Source organism: Equus quagga, chromosome 15 (genome assembly GCF_021613505.1).
Source record: "Equus quagga isolate Etosha38 chromosome 15, UCLA_HA_Equagga_1.0, whole genome shotgun sequence".
Classification (NCBI taxonomy): Eukaryota; Metazoa; Chordata; class Mammalia; order Perissodactyla; family Equidae; genus Equus; species Equus quagga.
In genome coordinates this window covers 76,800,128-76,822,705 of record NC_060281.1, presented here as the reverse complement: position 1 = coordinate 76,822,705, position 22,578 = coordinate 76,800,128, and the positions used below count along the sequence as shown (strand labels likewise).

At 49.9% G+C, this 22,578-nt stretch overlaps 1 long non-coding RNA gene across 1 annotated transcript in view; it reads left to right on the top strand.

Annotated features, from left to right (window-relative positions):
• Positions 1-19,483: 19,483 nt before the first annotated feature.
• LOC124226007 (uncharacterized) overlaps positions 19,484-22,578 on the top strand; it is a 5,646-nt gene continuing 2,551 nt past the window's right edge. Inside the window, exons 1-2 of the long non-coding RNA XR_006885185.1 lie at positions 19,484-19,829; positions 20,042-20,102. This is a non-coding gene — a long non-coding RNA (uncharacterized LOC124226007). The remainder of the gene's footprint in view (positions 19,830-20,041; positions 20,103-22,578) is intronic.

Below are 22,578 nucleotides of genomic sequence, written 5' to 3'. Positions count from 1 at the left end.
CCAAGCGAAATGGGCCCAGGTTGTGAGCCTGCCTTCTCAGCCCTGCCTCCTGAGTCCCCTGCAAAAGGTTTACGGTCGACGCTCAGCATCTCTGCTGATGCAGCCGGGGATGTTTATAACCACAATCAAGCACGCCGAGAGCTCCAGCACTGATTTCTTGCCCATCGCTCTCCCGTAACAGATGATTTTTCAATCGAGTAGGTTTATCTCATGCACATTAGTTTGAAAATAGCTCCTGTGCAGTGCTGAGGACCGCATGGGGCCTCGCCCGTGAAGTCATGGAAATACATTCATTTTACCTTCCTCTTTCTCCCTTTTTGAGAGACGTTAATACATCACGCAGGCGTATTTCTCACACGGCAGGAAAAACACTAGCTCAGCGCCGGAGACAAAGAACCGTGTCTGTCCCGTGTTTGTTGATGGAGAGGAGCCCCATCTGGGCTCACCCGTGGCCCTCTCAGGATTAGATAAGTAGGGAGTCCCTCAGCGCTGGACTCTGGGGGTGTCAGCTGGAAATCTGCGGTGATGGAGACCTCCCTGTAATTTAAATGCTGAATATGGGGTCGGCAGAGGGAGGGCGCGCTGGAGAGGTACCATCCTGCTCGTTCGGGGGGAACAGGAAAGGTGAGGCAGGTCTTGGTTTGACGTGAGCCCCACAGACACATGGAGTCACAGCCTGAGCCTGCTCATCGACAGGATAACCAAGCTGCGGATGTCAAGGAAGAACCTCGTACATCATCATTTTGTGCCCGTTCAAGTGTGTCTGCAGGATGAAGTCCTAGCAGCAGAATTGCCGAGTGGAAGGGTGTGTGTTAGTTTCCCGTGGCCACTTAGACACAAACTAAGAGCCTTAAGATGACACAGATTTGTTCTCTCATGGTTCTGGAGACCAGAAGTCCGAAATCAATCTCACTGGGCTAAAAGCAAGGTGTTGGCAGGCCAGGCTCCTTCTGCAGGCTCTAGAAGAAGGTGGGTTCTCGTCCTTTTCAGCTTCCGGTGGCCACCTGTATTCCTTGGCTTATGGTCCCTTCCTCCGTTTCAAAGAACATTACTCTAATCTCTGCTCTGTCAGCACAGTGCCTTCTCCTCTCTGATCTCCTGCCGCCCTCTTACAAGGACCCCCGTGATCACATCAGACCTACCTCAAAGGATATGTACTTTTATACTCGGGAGAAACTGTAAATTGCCCTCCAGAGAGTTTGTAGCAATTTTCCTCCCCATCGTCAATATAAAGGCATATTTACTCCCCTTACCTTCCTGTACAGCTTTATCAAACTGATCTTTGCAGATTTTTGGTGGGAAGATTAGCCCTGAGCTAACATCCACCTCCAACCCTCCTCTTTTTGCTGAGGAAGATTGTCCCTGAGCTAACATCCGTGCCCATCGTCCTCTACTCTATATCTGGGGCACCTGCCACAGCGTAGGTCTACACCTGGGATCCGAACCTGTTTACCCTGGGCCTCTGAAGTGGAGCACATGAACTTAACCGCTGTGTCGCTGGGCCGGCTCCTGATCTTTGCAAATTTGATGAGAAAAAAATCATACTTAGTGTGGTTTTAATTAGCATTTCTCTTATGAGTGAGACTGAGATTATATTTCTGTGCTGAAGAGCTTCTGCCACACTATTTCATCCCAGCCTTTGTCTGTTTTGGGGGGGATTGTTGACCTCTTCGGCCCTTTGAGTTGAACTGCAAACAGTATTGTTATTATCAACCCGTTTATACAGGTGCAGAGACTGAAGCCCAGAGACTCTCAGTAACTCACTGAAGGCTGCAGGACGGCAAACGGCAGGGTGGGGGTTGAACCATCCTTGATTTTGAACTTCACCCTTGTTATGGTCTTATCAGCTGGCAGCTAAGTGAAGATTATTTCCCCGTCAAACACACATTAGGGGTAACAAACAAACCTCTTCTGTGGGATAGTGCTTTTGCAGTTTTCCAGGAGCTTTCATTTTTTTTAGTTCATGGTCGCCTTCCTAGGTATTGTTATCCCATTTCACACATGGGGAAACTGAGGCTCAGAGGGATGTAGGAGCCTGGTGGCAGCCACATGACTGACGGGTGTAAACCTAAGATCAGGTCCAGCTGCCAGCCCAGCCCTTTTCTTCCTATGCTGCCAGCCATTTGTGGTTTAAGTCTTTCAGGCACCACCTTAAAAAATTCTCCCCTCTCTATGCCCACCTGTACAATTATTTACTTACTATAATTTTTGTTTTGTTTTGTTTTTTGAGGAAGATTAGCCCAGAGCTAACATCCGCCACCAATCCTCCTCTTTTTGCTGAGGAAGACTGGCCCTGAGCTAACATCTGTGCCCATCTTCCTCTACTTTATATGTGGGACACCTACCACAGCACGGCGTGCCAAGCAGTGCCATGTCCACACCCGGGATCCGAACTGCCAAACCCCGGGCTGCTGAAGTAGAACTTGTGAACTTAACTGCTGCGCCACTGGGCCAGCCCCCTACTTACTATAATTTTTAAGTTCACTCATTTTCTAAAAACTTAGCCCCATTCTAATCAATAGCAGCCATAAAGTCACAAGTTTGATGTGCCCCTTCTATTGGTTCCTAATTCCACATATCTAAGCATTTGTGTGTACCGCTGAAAACACTCTTCTGGTTTCCCGTGAGTGATACAAGTGCCACACATTTTGGAACTGCATAAAATTCATAAGACCTGATGGAAAATGACAGGCCTTCATAACTGCTGCCCTTTGTCAAGCATCTACTTTATGCAATGTGCTTCATTTAATCCTTACAGCAACCCCAAGAGACCGGGTTTTCCCAGTTCATGGAGCGGGAAATGGAGGCTCAGAGAGGTTAGGCTACCTACCCAAGGTCACACAGCCAGCAAGGGGCAGAGCTGGGATTTGAGCCCAGGTCTTTTTGACTCATAAGCCCATGCATTTACCCCAGACTTGCACTGCCCCAGGTGCCCCCAGCCTGGGCACTAGTGTGCTGATTGTGAAGTCGATCATCAGTTGGTGATGGCTGGCCAGGACCGTAAGCATGCACATAAGGCATTTAGCTGTCCACTGCATGCAGTTAGGGTTTCTGAGGCAGCCCACCAAATGATTAAAGGGCCTTTCCCTTCCACCATCAATTGTTGTAGCGACCCCACACGTCCACAAGGTGGGCAAATACAATGAACCCTTTTACAAGTGAGAAAAGTGGAGAGATTACATGACTCCCTCAAGCGGCCCAGTAAGTGAGCCGTTCAGCCAAGAATAATAAATAATATTATTTCAGGAGACTCAAACTCAGTGAACCTAAGAGTTTCCCGGGGCTCCGTGGTACTCAGGTCGCCAGAAGGTGTTTCCCGGCCCCGACCCTTTCAAAAGCAGCACTTCCCGCCCCAGCTGAGGCCTGGGAGCAGCGCTCAGCGCCTGGGACTTCTCCACACTCCGCGTGAGCTCACACCGCCCCAGCATTTTCTCCCCATCATTCTTTTCACTCCATAGCTCAGTTATTTTTTCCACCAAGAGAAGGGCACTCCATATTTTGTAGTGGTGAAAATAATACAGATTTTGCCTAATGGAACGCTTCCAGGGTTACTGCGATGATGGATGGACTGGCATTTGAAAGGCACTTTTGAATCCTAGACAGGTGGAAGCGGAGGGCAATTCTATTGTTAGTCATCCTAACAATGGTAATTGATGTTGGGGGGTTCCTCGATAACCTTTTGATTTTGCTATGAAAAACTGATTGAACGAAAGCTTGCTGTTTCCCATAGGTAGAAAGACAATCCAGCCCCTCTGGTCTCCACTTCAGCCGTTGCCCTGATATTCTCAGCTACGTGTTTTCAGGTTCTAGCGACCAATACGACTTACATGCCAGAGTTGATTCCTCCAGGCTTACCGTACACGGCAAGCTGTTGAAAGGATGCTGTTCATCTGAGCCATAGCTGGTTTGGTTTTAAAACTTGGAGAGTTAAAAACTTATCTCGACACAAAAACCTGCACACAGCTGTTTACAGCAGCTTTCTTCATAATGGCCAAAACTGGAAGCAAGCAAGATGTCCTTCAGTAGGAGAATGGATAAATAAACTGTGGACATCCGGACAATGGGATATTATCCAGTGCTAAAAAGAACTGAGCGATCAAGCCATGAAAAGGCATGGAGGAAATTTCAATGCCTATTGCTAAGTGAAAGAAACCGATCTGAAACTACATTCTGGAAGGTTCCACCTCTATGACATTCTGGAAAAGGCAACACTATGGAGACAGTGAAAAGATCAGGGGTTGCCAGGGGCTGGGCTGCGGGGTGCATAGGTGGAGCACAGAGGATTTTTCGGGCAGTGAAACTATTCTGTGTGATACTACGATGATGGATACATGTCATTATCCATTTGTCCAAACCTGTAAAATGTACACCACCAAGAGTGAGCCCTGAGGTAAACTATGGACTTTGGGTGACAATGACGCATCAGTGCAGGTTCAGCAACTACAACAAAGGTACCACTCCGGTGGGGGATGGGGAGGCTGCATGTGTGGGGGCAGGGGGTCAATGGGAACTCTGTGTGCTTTCTGTTCAATATTGCTGTGAACGCAAACTGCTCTAAAAATTAGAGTCTAATAAAAACCAAATCAAACCCAAACTTGGAGAGCAGGCTCCTGGAGATGCCCATTTTACAGAGGGGGAAACTGAGGGTGGACTTGGGCCTGCAGCTGAGACCTGACCTTAGGTCCCCTGAGCCTGACTGAGGTCGTCGTTCTTTCCACTGTGCCCTCCCTGCCAAGGAAAGTGTCAGTGTCGGGACCTGGCCGCTCACACCCAGGATGGAAGCTGGCTAACGCTCACGTCTGTGGAGCCTAAGAGCCACCCTCCCTGGAACCTCCTCTTCAAGCTTTCTTGCTGTCAAAGCAGATTGGGGACAATCATGTCCTAATTGCAATAGTGTCTGTGGCCTGAAGAATAGCTGACATCTTGTGGGCCCGTCGGCTGGGCACTGGGGGGTGTTTATGTTGTCTTGAGCGAAGGCAGCCTTTATTCACACCAGCATCTGCTCCAGAGAGGTCTGAAAAGCTCAATTATTCACCAGAGCATCATGGAAAAGTAAAACCCTGAGTAGATGCGTTTACGGTCATCCGTGGGCTCATTCGAATGTGGGGAGCCAGGAGTCCTTATCTTTTCCTTTCAGTGGCCTCAACTGTTGCCCGAAACTGTCCAATCTTAACTTTAATTCTATAAATACCTTCAGTTAAAAAAAAGTATATGTAACCAAGTTTTTTTTTTTAGTAAAAAGCTTTATACCAAGAAACTAGTTTGCCTCGTATCTCTTTGAATGAAGTCTCAATTAATAAAGTTGGATTAATGGGGGAGCCAAGTTCCCATCCACGTGGGCTGTTTCCTCTGCTCCTGGAAGCCCCAGGAGGCGTTCTGGCCCCTTAGCCGTTTCCTCTGACCAGCAGCTGATTCCTTTGATATCCCATCTTGTGTCCTGTCCAAAATAAATGATGGGAGCGAAGCAGGCTCCAGTCGCATGGCGAGACCGTCTGCTGGTGCCATCTGATTCCTCAGCAGGCAGAGCTGGGCAGTCCTGGGAGGTGGCGGCCACCGAGGCGGATTCGTAGGTGGCGGTGGGGGGGTGCCACCTTGCCCTTCACACAGGAAAACAGCTTACGAAGGGGAAGTGTTTGCCCCGCCTCAGGTTCCAGTCCCTGGAGCTCATGCCAGGAATTCGCCTGGACCTCTGATCCTGCAGGAAGCTGCCTGTGTGCTAGATCGCACCGACCTGCTGTGTGACCTTGGGTAAGGCACTCCCATCTCTGAGCCTAACTTCCCCATATGTAAGTAGAAAGGGCATAATAACTAATAATAATATAATGATTATAATAATAGTAGTTAATGAGCACATCCTAGACATTCTCTTAGTACCCCCCCCAAAGGACGTCTGCGGTTGGCATTATCATCCTCATTTGGTAGATGAGGAATTGCGGCTGAGAGAGGTGAAGTCTTTTGTCCATAATCAGAGCTGGTAACTGACACAGCCAGAATTCGGGCTCCGTCCGGCCGACTGCGGAGCGTAAGCTGTTAACCTCCCACAACATGATAGCAAACACCTTCCGCCCGTTCTCTCCGTGACTCCTCAGAGCACATGAGGTCGATGCTATCATTACCCACGTTTTATAGACGAGCAAAGGTCTCGTAACATCTTTTCCACCTGTGAAAAAAATCTATTATTTTTAAGTGCAGGAGGATGGTGACAGAACATAAGATTAGGAAGGTCAGCGCTCAGACTTCCTGTTGGCTGTGGGAAAAGAACAGGGCGCGTCGAGGAAAGGATGGAAGAGAGGAGAAAGTGGTTCTTCGGCATCCAAAGTCCTTTGCCAGGGATGTGGAGCCCCTTCCAAGTGGCCTCTTCAGCCTCTCCCAAGTCGTAACGGCCTTTGACTGCTGCACCCTGGGAGGGAGGGGCTCTGACCACCCACTCCTTATGAAGGAGGAAGCGGAGAGGATCAAGAAGGCGCCCCAGGGGCTGAGCTCTTTGGTGGAGCCGTGAGACCTGAACCCAGCCCTCTGACTCCAAAGACTTTTCAGCCCATCCCCATCCGTCCTACCTGCTGGCAATGACCCCTGAGCCACTGCTCTGGCCACTTGAGCACTCGCCATGCTACAAACGCCCCTTATGCTTTCTGACACCCAGACCTTTCGCTGTGCAGATGCCTCAGTCCAGAACGGCCCTTCTCCCCTTGTCTGTTGGTCAGGTTCCTTCACAGGCATCTGCTCAGGGGTCAGGCTCTTCTGCAGAGTCTCTCCTGACACCCCAGGCAGACGTCGCTGTTCTCTATTCGTGTCTCCCAAGCTCTGTTATGGAAAGGAGGGTGTCAGATGATGGCGATGGCGGTAACAGTAATCACTGCTTTTGTAAAAGCTGCAGCCTTTCTCGAGTCCTTCCTGTGCGCCGGGCGCAATGCTCGGAATTTACATATATTTCATCTGACCTCTCCCCGTCACCCCCTCTCCATCTTTCTGATGAGGAAATAGTGGCTCAGAGAAGTTAAGGACCAGGACTGCCTGCGCCTGTGCTGTGGGCATCGTAAGAGATGTGCTGATGGAAACAAGAGGTTGGAGGGACACAAGGAAGGTGGCACAGGCCAAGGAATGCAGACGGCCGCCAGAAGTCAAAAAAGGCAAGGAGGGTCCGGCCTGGTGGCGCAACGGTTAAGTGTACACATTCCACTTCGGCAGCCCTGGGTTCTCCTGTTCGGATCCCAGGTGCGGACATGGCACTGCTTGGCAAGCCATGCTGTGCAGCAGATGTTAGCTCAGGGCTAATCTTCCTCAAGAAAAAAAAAAGACAAGGAAACCAATACTCTCCCTTACCCCCACCGAAGCTTCCAGAAGGAACCAGTCCTGCTGACACCTTGGTTTGAGACTTCTGACCTCCAGAACGTAAGATAATAAACTTGTGTTATTTTAAGCCACTAGGTTTGTGGTCCTTACAGCAGCGAGAGGAAACTGATACAGGCAGAAATGCTGTTCAAGAGAGGGACTGTCGTGCTGTCAGCAACTTAGCCAGGGCCGCGCCAGAAGGCCCCACTGTGTGTTCAGTGACTACGCACTGGCTGGGTGGTATCCACGGACATGACTGTCAGAAGATTTCAGGCCCCTTCTGGAACGTGGGCTTTTAAACCCCGGTTTCTGGGAGCCCGGCCTGGCCTTGCTGTCCGTCCCTCCAAGAGAGGAGGCCACCACCCCTACTCGCTCCCCATGTCCTGTTTGAATGAATCATTGTTTTCTGTCTGCATAAGGGATTGCTATGCATCTCTATGGAAACATTCCTTAAAAATGCTATACGTCAACTTGAGTTTTCCACCAGCCACACCTTTGGGACATCTCTCTGTGACCGCGCACTTGGTTTACGTGGAGGGAGGAGGTCCCTCCCTTCCCTCCACCCATCAGTGGTAGATAAGGCCACAGAAAAGCGCCTCCGGGAGTCAGGAAGCCGGAGCTGCCGCCCAGGCCTGCCCTTCACTTTCCCTGTGACCTTGGACAAGTCACTTCACCCCATATCCGCCCACTTCAGAGTTGCTTCCTTGCTTGTCAAGTGAGCATTGAATAGAACAATCACCAATACTCCTTTGTGCTCTAAAATGTTACACTTCTACATACTCTTAGCCAGAAATGATGCTGCTCTAGCCACCAACCAGCCTTATTGTCCACCACTGTCCCTTTGCACGCTGTGTCCAAGGATTATAGAGCTATTTACATTTTTCTGGGCGTAGAATAATAATAATGCCAGTATCTACTTCCCATCTGATGCTACCCTGCTAAGCACTTCACATATATTCTCTCATTTAATCATCACTGCCCCAGGGGTACGTATTTTTACCTCTGGTTTACCTGTGAGTAAACTTCGGCTCAGAGAAGTTAAGTAAGTTTCCCAAGGTCACACAGTTAGTAAGTGGCCGAACTGGCGTTTAAGTGAGCTGTCTGTTTTCCACCACCAGGTCGCATCCCACCGGGAACGTGGTGACATATACCACCAGTCAGCATCTGAAGAATGTTTGAATGCATGAATCTGCAAATCATTCCAAGAAGCAGAATAGTTATCGCATTTCCCTGTTGAGGGCTGCGTGTTCTTCCCAGAGCAGCCAGCCCGCAGCGAGGGCACGCAGAGCAGCCTCCCGGTCTGTTTATGGCGCGCCCTGCCTCGGGGTCACAGTGTGGCAGAATGACGAGGTCTGAAGCCCAGACTTGGATTGTCCTGTGGAAGCCATAAACCCCAGGGCGACAGTGTCCCAGATGAATGCATTTTATTGCTTTTGGCTTAAGTGTCACCATTTGCAGCATGAATTTCTCCTTTGTAAGCTCCTTCTGAACTTGTGGTCTTGTCCACAATGCTGTTAATTATATCTACAGGGACAACTTCACATCCGCTCCCCTTGCCCTGCAGGAGCCCCAGAGAGAGGGTGAAGCTGGCCAGCGGCTTCCCGCCCCTCAGCCCAGCCGCTCCTGTCCGCAGCCGCCGCCGGTTTCTGAGGAAGAACTCGGGGCAGGAATCCCAGACGCTGCAGTGAAACCGACTGCCGCTTCCCGTCTCCACCTCCCCTTCCACGGCCAGTTAGGAAGCACAGAGAGTACCTGGGCTTCCCCTCCATCCCCGAAAGTCAGTCTCACAGATCTCTGCTCAGAAAGTCTAGTCTGTGTAACAGAGGACCAGGCTGTGGTCTCTCCTAGGGCTGCCATGGTCGGTGGTCTGGGTGCTTCCAGAAAGGCACAGAGAAATGCCTCTTTAGAGGTTATACTAGCCTCTTGGAAAAGATTTGAGGGACCTTTCTTGAGAGCTCACTCTGAACATGCTAATCGCTTAGGGCAGAAGTTCTCAATGGGGGGGGTGCTTTTGCCCCCAGGGGACCTTTGGGGATGTCTGGAGACATTTCTGGTTGTGGCTGTTGGGTGTGGGGGGTGCCACTGTCATCTGGTAGGGAGGGGCCAGGGATGCCGCTCAACCTCCTCCCCTGCAGAGGAGAGCTCCCATCACAAGGAGTTGGTGCAAGGCTGAGGATCCCTGGGCCAGAGAAGACAGAGGTAGGGTCAGAAAGGCCTCTGGAAGGGACCTTTGAGCAGAGACCTGGGGCAGTGAAGGATGCCTGTGGGCAAGGGGACAGGTGCAGAGGCCAGGGGAGGTGGACTCAGGGCACAGCACCAGGTAGAATTGGGCATTTCAGCGGAAGTGAGATGGAGCCTGGTGATTCCCAGCGGGACAGTGAGATGCTCTCACCTACCTTCCAAAGGGTCCCTCTGGCTGCTGCGTGGAGAACAGCCTATGGGGAGCAAAGGGGATCAGAGGGACCAGTTGGGAGGCTGCTGGCATCATCTAGACAGGAGACGTGGGAAGGCCTGACTTGGAGAGCTGATATTGCATGCCTGCTGTGCCTCCGACACTCTGCTAGTTTTCGTGTGTTGGGAGTGGGATGTGCTCAGGAGGAGACACCTGGTTTAGGTCCTCGGGAACTTGCAGCACCATCAGAAGCCGAATACAAGTACCAGTTGCAGTTAAGAGTCTAATGACTGGCATCGGCAGCAAGTGTTGTAGACGCCTCCAGCCATTCCCATAGAGTTTTGGGGGTTCCATTCCGTCTTCGGGCACCTCTCAGCTGTGTATTCAATAAACTACTTAGCACCCACGATGGACCAAGCCTGGGCTAGACACTGAGGCTTTGAAAATGCACCATAGGCAAGAAGAAGGAGAAAACCCAAATTTTGGAGTCCCCCAGATCTCCTCCTGCCGCTTCCCAGCTGTGTGACCTTAGACGGTATGTCTCTTCACCTCTCTGAGCGACAGCTACATCATCTGAATACTGGAGCCAGATAATAAAGACATTGACCTCACAGGGTTGGTGGAAGAGGGGTGAGTCGCTTAACACCTAGTAAACAGGAGAGTCCCAATTAATGGTGCCAGCAATGCAATGCCATCCCTGTGACCCAGGAGCTCAGAGCACCAAAGAGAATGTAATTTAATGTCACTGTTTTGTTGTTAAATCACGTTTGAGCTCATCCCTACTGGAATGGATGTCCAAGATAAACTGTCACGTGAAAAAGCGTACTGCGAGACTGCATGCAGATCATGGGCCTGTTTTTGTGAAAGAAGTTTTATGTCTGACATGTGAATGTATAATAGAGTAGGTATGAGTAATGCACATAAATATGCATATATTAGAGGACAGCCTAGAAGGACACTGGCCCAGCTGTTAACAGGAGTCCGTCACCTCTGCAGAGTGGGACGGGCACAGAGATAACTTTCAGTTTGTGGCAGAGCCGGTCATGCTCACTTCCATTTCCTCGTCTCCACATGGTTGGATTAGGGCTGAGCGACTAGTCCGGCCATAGGATGCACGTGTCTCTGTGCCCCTTCTGGGCAGAGGTATTTAAAAGCAGGAGAGTTTTCTACTCTCTTGCTCTTCCCTGGCTGCAGGGACTCTGCAGCCGTGTGCTGGGGTGGGCGGAGTCCCCGTGGTCCGTGAGAAATGAACGTGTTACGAGCGACTGAGATTTCAGGGCTTTTTTGTTACTGCAGCCTAGCGTCGCTGTCCAGACTCGTTCACACTGGAAACCGCATATACTTTGGTGCACTTGGATGTTTCTACATCAAGCATGCATTTTTTTCTTTTTTTAGATAGAAAGTTTACTAAAAATTAAGCTTTTCTCTGAAAATGCTACATACTGTATGATTCCAACTATATGACATTCTGGAAAAGGCAAAACTATGGAGACAGAAAAAAATCAGTGGTTGCCCGGGGCTAGGGGGATGGGAAGGGATCGGCCGAGCACCGAGGATTTTTAGGGCAGTGAAACTATCCTGTTGGATACTATAATGGTGAATACATGCCATTATACATTCGTCAAAGCCCATAGGATGTATAACACCTGGGGGCCGGCCCCGTGGCCGAGTGGTTCAGTTCATGCACTCTGCTTTGGCAGCCCAGGGTTTCACAGGTTCGGATCCTGGGCGTGGGCCTAACGCTGCTCATCAAGCCATGCTGAGGTGGCGTCCCACATAGCACAGTCAGAAGGACCTACAACTAGAATAGACAACTACGTACTGGGGGGCTTTGGAGAGAAGAGAAAAAAAAAAAAGAGGAAGATTGGCAACAGATGTTAGCTCAGGGCCAATCTTTAAAAAAAAAAAAAATGAAGGTACAACGTCAAGAGTGAACCCCAATGTGCGCAGTGGACTTGGGTGATAGTGACGTGTTGGTGTCGCTTCATCAGCTGTAACAAGTCCCGCTCCGATGGGGGATGCTGATGGTGGGGGAGGCTGTGTGTTGGGGGCAAGGGTATATGGGGACTCTGTACTTTCCACTCAGTTTTGCTGTGAACCTAAAATTGCTCTAAAATTTTTTTTTTAAATTCAGCTTTTGCTGTAGAATGGACCACTCCTACGACTTTAGAAATATAAAAATTCCTGAAGACACAGATCATTAGACTCAAGAAGTAACCAGCCATGGAGAGTCTGGGTGTTCAGTGTCAATGTCGATGGCGGTTTGCATACTTGGGTATAAGGCCAATAGTTTGGGGGGCTTCTAACACTTTGGGGGCTCTGGGACTCTACGGCTGAGGAAGGAAAAGAGGAATAAAAACATTCGCGAGGATAACACTGGAAATAGAAGGCTGTGAAACCAAAGGCAAGTTGGCTTTTGTGAGGCGGGTCCGTATGAGCCCGGAGCTGCCTCTTTTCCTCTTAGTATCTTTATTCGGAGTGAAACCAACAGCCCAGCCAACATCTATAAATAAACAGTCCATGATGATTTGTGCCTCCTTGTTGCAACTGTCCAAACAGAGGAAAGTGGCCTGTTCCCGGATCCGAGCCCCGCTGACCACTCTGAAGCCTCGGCAGCATTTGCGTCTCCAGAAGCAGATTTTAGTGGTCACTGCACAAGCATCCTCAGAGGCGCCCTCAGCTCCAGCGCTCGGCCACAATTTAAGAATAGCGTCAGCCAACCATTTGCGAGGCGGAGTGGGAGGAGGGGAGGCAGAAGGAGGAAAGCCTTTCTTAGTGCCCGTGGGGCCCAAAGGAGAAGCAGTGTTTAAGCAGTCTGGGTTTTTAAAAGTCACTTTCGCCGTGACACAAACTTGATCCCGGCAGTGGAAGAACTTCTTGAGACAAGAACGCCAGGACATCTCTGAGGCTCCCTCACGTCCATTAAGTCCACTGCATAGTGCAGCCTGCCCTCCGCCTCCTCCACTTCCAGGGAACTGGGCCCCCAAGGCCGACAGCGATGTCCGAGTCTGCAAACGGAGGGCGCCTTCCTCCTCCTGCTCCTCGTCCTCTCGCCTGTGACTTGTTCCCTCTCGGTGGCTCTGACAGCGTCTCCCTATTCCTTCTCTTGTTGGTTACTCCTTCCTTGTGAGTTTCTTTTGCTAGTTGCAATGGGTGTGGCTCTCAGTGCAGGGCTGTCCTCAGTGCTCTTCCTGAACTCACTTCTCTTCTCAACGTCCCTCTGTGGTCCTGTCTTCACCCAGATTTCGGGCAGGAGGGCCAGCTTCATAGGCCTGAGACCTGTGCCGTCACCCAGGGCCCTGTTTTCAGAAGGCCTTTCCTGTTTTACTCTTCTGCTGTCACCGCCTTAAAATTCTTAATAAACTTTGACCTAGGGGCTCTCATTCTCATCTTTTCAGTGAGCCCTGCAAATTACGTAGCCGGTCCTGGACTCCATAACTTCAGTACTTCCAGAAGGACGGTAGTGCTTCCAAAAAAATTACGTGGGCAAGTGACTTGATTTCTCTGTGTCACAGTTTTCTCAGGTTATTAGGTGAATGCAATGACATCGTGCTTGGAAAGTGCTAGGCACAGTGCCTGGCGGGCAGGCAGCAGGCACTCAACAAGTGCTGGTCAGGGTTATTATTGTTTCTCTCTCTTCCCTTGAGCTGGTTCCCTCTTGCTCATCTCAGTTTAAAGGGATTACCAGTCACTCAAAAGTGTAATCTGCTAATTGTTGGCTCCTCCCATTTCCACTCTGCACACCCAATCTGTCATCAGCTCCTCTTTAGGCTGCATTTGAAATGTTTATTAAACCGTTTGTCTCCCCAGCCCTCTGCTGCCACCACGCAGATTTCTCCAACATGGGTTGTTGCAATAGCTCCCTAATTAATCTCCTTGCCTCCTGTCTTTTCTTTTTGTCCAAAATAGAGCCACTTGATCCAGCAGCTGAGATTAAGTCAAGCTGGTCCAACAGGAATTTAGCAAATGCTCATTTGTCCTTGAAGATGGAGCACGCTGCTTTGAAAGAGGGTGGGAAAAGAAAACCAGCATCAGTGCCTAGTTGCGTGCCAGGCTCTGGACACACATTTTTGCGTGTAATCATCACAAGGTCCCTGTTGGTAGAATGGTTGTCTCCCATCTTACAGAGAAAAAAACCAAGGCTCAAAGAGGTGGGATGGATGGTCAACTTCACAGTGACAGAGGTGGGCCTCCCACCCAAACCTCTCTGTCTTGAAAGTAGCTGTTCTCCAGGAAGAGGACATTAATGGAAAAAGGAGTGAATTGGAATAGGATCTGTGTTTAGTTCACGATCGTGAACCAACGTTCCTTTCCTGGTTTTGGTCCTTGTACCATAGTTATGTAAGCTGTGAGCATTAGAGAAAGCTGGGCGAAGCACATATTTTCTCACCTTTTCTTTAACTCTAAAATTATTTGAAAATGAAAAGTGAAAAAAAGGAAGTGCCTGCCCTTTCCGCTGTATACTCTCTGTGCCCTTGAACTTCTTGATCTTACCGTGCAGAACAATCTCTACTTCTCGCTACTGTCTGCCCAAACACACACACACACATGCACGCACACACATGCGCGCGCATGCCCACACAAACTCCACACAGTGTCTTTGCACAGGGAATACTGCCCCAGATTGAGGCACCCCCCAGCTAACTAGCTCCTGCTCTGCCCTCCCCCTAGGCATCGGCAGGAATTATGAAAGGAGATAGTAACGGAGTGCATGTGAATTACACTGTAGCTGTGTTCAGCCACTCTCCCCCCTTTTTGGCTATAAAAATGCCACAATGTTGCAACTTATACATTGCAAAACCCTCTCCTCCCCCTCCCCAGCCCCTGCACTGCCTCCCCTCCTCTCTTTGAGTTGGCGTGTAACCTTGATGATCCAGCCAAATGAGTTATTTGAGATGGAAACGTTAATTTATTTGAGCAGATGGGTGTCAACGCTGCTCTGTAAAAAGGTGGCGGTATGCCGTCTTGGCCCAGAGAGTTGCAGATGAAGTCCTGGCTGCGTCGCTGATTCACCGAGTGTGAACGGAATCATATGTTAACGGCACTGAGGGAAATGCCTATTTAAGCTGAGCCCTTCCAGAAAACAAATCCTTACTCCCCGATTTTTGTTTTAAATCTGGATTTTCACGTCTCTGATTTGCCAAGGGTCTGAAAAACCTGAAACTCATTATTTCTCCAAGTGTGGTCCAATGACCGCCCACATCAGAGTCACCCAAGGGCTCTATTAAAAACTCACATTCATGGGACCCACCCCCGACCTGCCAACTCCCACTCTCAGGGGTGCAAGCCAGGGGATTCTGCAGTCTTCACAAGCTCCCTGGGTGACTGTCACGCATGCTGAGGTTGGATCCCCCCCCCCTTGCAGAAATAGTGCCACCAAACTGCCCAGGAAAATCTGCAGAACAAAGCAAGAAAGCTTGGGCTTCAAGGTGGGGTTTTTTTTGCTTCTGTTTTGTTCCTTTCTACTCTCCTCCATCCTTTCAGATTTTGTGCAGAAAGAGTATCACTTTCGCGGTCGGAAATAAATACAGAAATAGAGTAAAAAGATAGCACAAAGAGATTATTTGTGTGCTCGGAGCGAGAGACGGTTTGGAAATTTCAGGAATTTCCAAGACAAGGGGCGTCCCTGTCCTTGGCACTGAACTCCCAGTCTAGCTTCTCTCCTCAGACGCCCCCTCCCTGACCGCCGCCTCCTCTAAGTGTTACATCCAATTTTCTCTTGAATACGTGGAGTGAGGAAACTCAATGACTTCCCAGGGGACCTCACTTACGGGGGAAGAAGCACAACGAGAAGATTTATGGAAGGTCTGTAAAATATGTGTGTAGAAACTCATGACATCTTGATCGCCACCAAGGAGAAAAATGGACAGTTTCTTACCAGTCAGTTTCATGAGCCTTTTTTATGGGTTTTTTAAATTAATTAATTTTGTTCCCCCTTTGTTAGGAATTCTTGGCACAGACACAAGCCCCGGAGAAGGGAAACATTGCCCACGGGCTGTATGTCCAAACTGTCAGGTTTTCAATCCCACCTCTCTGGGGGCCAGATTTCGTGTGCTTCCCGTGAAGTGGGGGGAGCCTCGTCACTGTTCAAGAGAAGGGAGGAGGGTAAGTAATGTTGCTACCATGGCTCTAACAGCCTTCATGCCACTGGCAAGCGTCATATGGTCCCAGACGGCCTCCTCCCCGGGCTGTCTCCACACCCAGAGCCATTTTCAGGATGCAAAAGAGTCTGAAATGTTTGCCGCGCAGCTCCAGGCCCGTCCACCCCCAGCGCCCTTGTCAAATGCAGGAGCATCGATTAGGCATCTGGTTTTCCTCAGCCTCCCAGGTTCCGTCCCTTCCCCCGGGAGTTTGAGGCCAAAGACAATGAGCCGAACGGAATTTCCCGGCTGGAGGAGGAAGAGCTCTCGAAGGGGAATTTGGGCCCTGCATCCTGCTTTTGTCACCACCTTGTCCTGGGCTCTTTCTCAGCCTCGTCTCTTCATCTGTGAAATAAAAATCCCGAGAGTCTGCTTTAGAGGACTGTGATAAAGATTAGAGAAAATATGTAAACAAGTAGTTCTCAACCCGGAGCCACTCCCCTACCCCAGGGGATATTTGACAATGTCTGGCGACATTTTTGTTTGTCACGACTTGAAGGGGAGCAGTGCTACTGGCATCTAGTAGGGAGGGGCCGGGGATGCTACTCAACATCCTACAATGCATAGGACGGTCCCTCCATGACCAAGAATGCCTGCTCAAATGTCAGTGCTGCTGAGGTTGCGAAACCCTGATATAAAGAGCCTGGCCAACAGTCGCTGATTAAAGTGGTAACAATAAAAAAAAGGATGTGGGAAAAGGAATACAGTAAGTGTATTTAATAAACCTTAGCTATTATTAGTAGATCCAAGATAATTGGTAGCTGCTTCCTGGAATGCCTCGAAGGATTCTAAGGCTAGGAACGACTCAGCTAGACAGTGTCATGATTGATTAGTGATGTCTGCCACAGGCAGGGCTGGGGGAGGTATCAAGAGGAGTGCAGTGTATTTTCTGACCCTGGGCTCTGTGATGTCTAGCATCTGTTTCTACTCTGACACTCTGTGATTCCACTGCCGTGATTCTGTGAGTCTATCTATAAAGTTCTGTAGTCAGCATTATTTACAGAATATTTAAGCAGCCCAGGCTCCTGCAGGCTTGCTTGGCAGGGCAGGCTGGTGAGCTGAGAGCCAGAAAGACCGAGCCGGCTCTGAGTAAGGTAAAATAGAGAGCTGCCGACAGGATGTGATGTGTGTAGGGGGTGGCAATTCCCCACTTACCCCCCAAAATCTTTCCCAGCTTGCCTGTATGAAAACTTTTTACTATTAGTCACTCCACTGGATTAAAACATTGTCTCCAGGAGGCGTTTGTTTAAATGCACAAATATCGCCTAGAGGGGATAAGCATGCAGTCCATGCCCATGTGTTAATCTGTTAAACTAGTTGTTGCTGGCAGAACAGAACGGAGAGGGAATGAGACAGGAGAGAGCTCACTTAGATGAGCGGGGAGGGGGTTCAGGAAAGCGTGGCTTACAGGGCAGGAGTCAGAATCACTGTATTGCATGGCTCCGGGAGGCACTCATATGGAATCAGGGTCACCAACTCATCCTGGGACCTCCCCAGTTTTATAACTGAAGGTCCCATGTTCCAGGACCTCCCTCCGTCCCACACAAACCAGGACGGTTGGTCACTTAATTCTAGGCCACGTGGCATGGAAGGAACTGTGTAGTCCTTGCAGTAATTTATTCCTCGTGTAGCTGCCTGAATTCTCTTCCTGGGCATGTTCCTCTCTTGCTTATAAATCTTCTGTGGCTCCCAAGGGCTCACTGAACGAGGCTGGAACTCCTCTCTTGGTGTTCAAGGTGGCCCCAGGCTTGCTTCCCAAGATCGCCTGATCCACCGCTCTCCTGCCAGGAGTCTCTCCAACCAGTCACCAGACTGGAGACCTGCCGTGAATTCTTCTCTCTCCCTGGCTTAGAGAAGGAGCTTTCCTAGACGGCGGACCCACTCCTGGAGTGTGTTCAACTTGTGTCAGTAGCAGAAGAGTTCATCAGCCCAGCCTTTGTATCATAAAACTCATCTGACACCCCTGGTGAGTGAGGGCTCAGCATGTGGCAAACACTTCGAGTCAGGAGGCACCCCATTTGTCCCAGAGAGCCCCAGGGATAAGGGCAAAGCCACCAGCCACATGGAAACTACCCCAAATGAAAATCAAGACTTCCTTCCTTTCTAGATTCTTCAAACTTTTCAAAGCCATTTCACAAACCTCGCTCGAAGGATCCCCTCCGTGTGTCTGAGCAGCAGCTAAGGCGGAGGGCATGCACACCCGACAGGTGGAAAACCTGAGGTCCAGGGCAGAGGGCCTGATATTCAATAAAGAAAGGTTTCTGGATGGGGAGGCGCAGGCACAGTGATGTTTCATGACTCAGAGCACATCGGCGGCTGGACAGTAACTAATGAGAGGCTTCTGACCTCTGTTCTATGATGTTTTCATTCATTCATTCCTCAGCTATTTATTCAACTTAGTACGTGCCAGGCACCGTGTTTGTCTCATAATGATTGTAGCTGGGATTGGAGAGGTCTGCACTACCTGCGAGACCCCCTGCTGAGTTCTGTGTGTGCCCTCAGTTTAGGGCTCACAGCAGCCCTTTGTGGTCTGGTTGCTGACTGTCCCCAGAGACAGGCGAGGAAGCTGAGCCTGAAGAGGGACAAGCAACCCGCCCAGGGCTGCTCAGTTCCTAAATGGGGGCTTGGCAGAGGCCTGTCGCCTGCACTGGTGTGGTCTGCCCTCCTGGACCTCTCACTCTTTTTTTTTTTTTTTTGATGAAGATGGTTTGCCCTGAGCTAACACGCATTGGCAATCCTCCTCTTTCTTTACCTGAGGAAGATTCGCCCTGAGCTAACATCGGTGCCAATCTTCTTCTATTTTTTGTATGGAGGGTACCTTTGCAGCATGGCTGGTGAGCGGAGTAGGTCTGCACCCAGGATCCGATCCTGCGAACCTGGACCGCGGAAGTGGAGCATGTGGAAGTTTAACCACTTGGCCACGGGCTGGCCCCCGTGGACCTCTCACTCTCGTAAGGAGAGAAACATGCCGTTTATTGAGGTCCTGCCTTCGCCTCTGAGACTCTCCAAGCTGCTCCTTCCCAATGAGCAGCACTCCAAAGAGGAGAGAAAGGACAATCTTCTACGGCCAGGCACGTGCACATAACATTTTCCATACCGCCGGGCGAAGCAGCTGTAGCTGGCTCCAGAAGAAACTGAGGCTCGTTGGCTGGACATCGTTGGCCGGACATCGTTGGCCAAAGCTGGCACAGCTCGTTTGCCAGGAGCAGAGACCCGGCCCTGGACGGCGATACCCGGTGACTTGTTTTTTCCGCCAGACAGCGTGGCTCGCCCAGGGGATGGGTGGGAGGGAGAGGGTTTGCCGTGAGCCTTCAGGTCACAGGATAACCACAGGAGCAGTTCTCTTGCGGTTGGTACGTGATCTTAAGCGCAAACCCTCGGGACAAGAGCCAGAAAGCCACTCTCTCACTCATTGTAAGGCCAGGGAGGTGGCGAGAGGACCAGGGCTGGGTCCCGGCTGAGTCCCACTGCCAGTGCCGGGCGGCAGGTGGCGCTGTGGCCCCGGTTTAACAAGGACAGTGGGAAGGTGGAAAGGAGGGGGGACCCAGCAAGAAAAACTAGTGGAAAACAAGGATTTAAAAGAAGAACAATTTGTTCCAAAACATTTGCCTTGTAACGGGGTCATCTATAAATTCTGGGATTTCCTGTTTGCCGCTGGGCAGGCTGGCGGGCGGGCAGGCCGCCCTCTCCTCTGCAGCCTGGAAGAATCGCCTCAGGCCGGCTCCTGAGCCCTGGCCTCCCCTGGCCCAGATTGGCTCCGAAATTTCCCAGCTTTTGTGCCCGTAAGCAGGATCCTGTGACAGCAGATCTCCCTGAGCTGTGCTCCAGTTTCCACTGGGATGGTAGGAGGAGTGAGATCATGGCCATTTTTAAAGGAGAGGCTGTCTTCGTGATCTCCCCGTGAGCTCTGTGCTGCCGGGCTTGTTTTGAGGCACAAAGTAAGAGAAAAGAATAAAATGGAAGAGGTGAGGTGGATCTTTTTATTTTTCATAGTTACAGTTTTTTTGTGTGTCTGGTGAGAACACAAGATCTACACTCTTAGCAAATTTCAAGTATACAATACAGTATTGTTAACTATGGTCACCAAGCTGTCCATGAGATTCCCAGAGCTTATTTGCCTTCTGCTCAAAGTTCGTACCCTCTGACCAACATCTTCCCGTTTCTCGTACCTCCCCAGCTCCTGGCAACCAGCATTCCACTCTCTGCTTCTGCAGGATCGACGTTTCTGGATTCCACGTGTAAGTGAGATCACACCGTATTGTGTTTTTGTGTCTGGTTTATTTCACTTAGCACAATGTCCTCCGGGTTCATGTTGTCGCAAGCGGCAGGATTTCCTTCTTTCTTGTGGCCGAATAAAGTTCCATTGTGTGTATGTACTGCATTTTCTTTAGCCATTTATCTGTCGCCAGACACTTAGGATGTTTCCATATCTTGGCTATTGTGAATAATGCTGCAATGATCATGGGAGTGCAGATATTTCTTCAAGATCCTGATTTCTTTTTTTTTTTTTGATATGTATCCAGAAGTGGGATTCCTGGGTCCTATAGTAGTTCTATTTTTAGTTTCTTGAGGAAAGAGGTGACCCTTTTAAAAAGAAGAGAGCTGTTCTAGTCAGTTTGGGCAGGGGAACATTTCTTTGGAAAGACAGAGAAAACTCTTTACCAGCCTGGTAGAACTCAAACCAAGCCCAAAGCTCAAGCTTTCAATGGATGAATGGCTAAAAAAAATGACCTATCTATTTATCTATTCATCCACCCATCCATCCATCCACCCACCCATCTATCCATCCATCCATCCATCCATCCATCTATCCATCCAACCATCTGTCCATCCATCCATCCATCCATCCGTCCATCCATCCATCCATCTATCCATCCATCCATCCATCCATTCATCCAATTGTTCACTCATTCATTCAGCAAACACTTATGGAGTACCTGCCACATGCTTGTATCTTGTCTCGTTTTGTTCTGAGGCTAAGCCTAGACCACCTCTGTGGTCTCCTCCTGGGGCCAGTGGCACATGGAAGGCGTGCGAGTAGCATCTGGAGACGAGATTTAGAAGGTGAGCTTGGGATTCCTGGACAACAACTGTTGGGACCATTAGCGAGGATTGCAACATATTTGGCCAGGGTTAGGGGTTCGGTTTGTAGCCACAAACAGAGGAAAAACAGAGTTTTTCTCTGAATAAGTCAAACAAGCCTGTCTGGGATCAAATCCACGAGGGCTGGGCAATCTGGTCCCAGCAAATTAAAACAACATGGGCACCAGCCAGCTACATTTTTCAAAACAGTATTTTTGTTGTTTTAATCAAGGACACCACCTCCCTACCCCCTGCCCTCGACAACAAGCTCTGAATTGAAATGGGGCAGAATTTATAAGAAAATAAAACAATTCTAGGGGATTCCGACACAAACTCATTTTCCTTCCCATCAACTTCACAATTTAAGTGCCTCTCTATACCTCATTTTACCCTTCTGTCCACAGGCTTATGAGGATTAATGAGCCCGTGCCAAGAAAGTGTCTGAAGTGACACAAAAGTAATGCTGCTCTTTCCATTTGTAGCTGAAGCCAACCTGTTGCCTTCTCCCCGCAGGGGTAGAGTTCTTTTTAGCCAGGATCTTGGTCTTTATGGTGAATGTGGGCAGCCAATGGGGGCGGCTTGAGCCCCAGGCTGAGTCTGTGTATTAACCATGTCTTCTGTTTTCTATATAACCATGCACCATGTAACGACGTTTCGGTCAACGACGAACCATATGCGTGACAGTGGTCCCCTAAGATTAGTATCATAGAGCCTAGGTGTATGTAGGCTGTACCATCTAGGTGTGTAAGTACACTCTGTGAGGTTCGCACAATGACGACCTCGCTGAAGGACACATTTCTCAACGCGTATCCCCATCACGTGGTGCAGGACTGTATTCTGATGCTCTCATGTCTTGGGGTCTTGCTCTCCTGTAGGGACTGCCCCTCCTGGGGTTAGACATTTCCTAGATGCAGTAAACAACTCACCAGGAAGTGTACTTCTCACAGGCAAACGAACTCACCCAGAGCTCATACCCCAGCTTACTAAGCTCTCACACTCTGGGCCACTCTCTACCTGCCCTGACACCCCAGGGCACACAACTGGGGACAGTCCCTATGCCAAGAGCTCACTGACGTTACTCGAACCAGCCCATCCTAGGCCTGCTTGCCCTGCCTCACCCGGTCCCTCTTGTGGAACCGCAGACTCTGGCCCACATTTCCTCCTCCTCCCTCTGCCCCCCGCCCCCGACCCCAGTGGTCCCTCATGTGGCCCTGCGTGGTGGGCCAGGCCGCCTGTTTCTAGGCGTCTGTGAGGATAACGACCTTCTTCCTTCATGATGGTCACTTCTGGTCCGATTGTCTTCCCATACCTGATTAAAACAAATCTCAGGCGCCCTAAAATCGTTTGCTCTGTCCATCTGTGTGACTGAGACAGTCCTGGTCCTCTCCCACCTGCAGCCTCCTCTTCCATCGAGTGGGGACAGTGACATCGGCTGGCTGTGGGACCGAGTAAGTGATTCCCAACCTCAAGCAGCTGCTCTCCAAGTCCCTCTTTATCCTACCTTCATTGTTCCCTTTCCTCAGTCACATTTATTTCTATTTGAAATGACTCATTTCTTTCTCTGCCTGTGTTCCCCTACTAGAATGATAGCCTTTGTTCGCTGCTGAACACCCTGGGCCTAGAGCGGTGCCC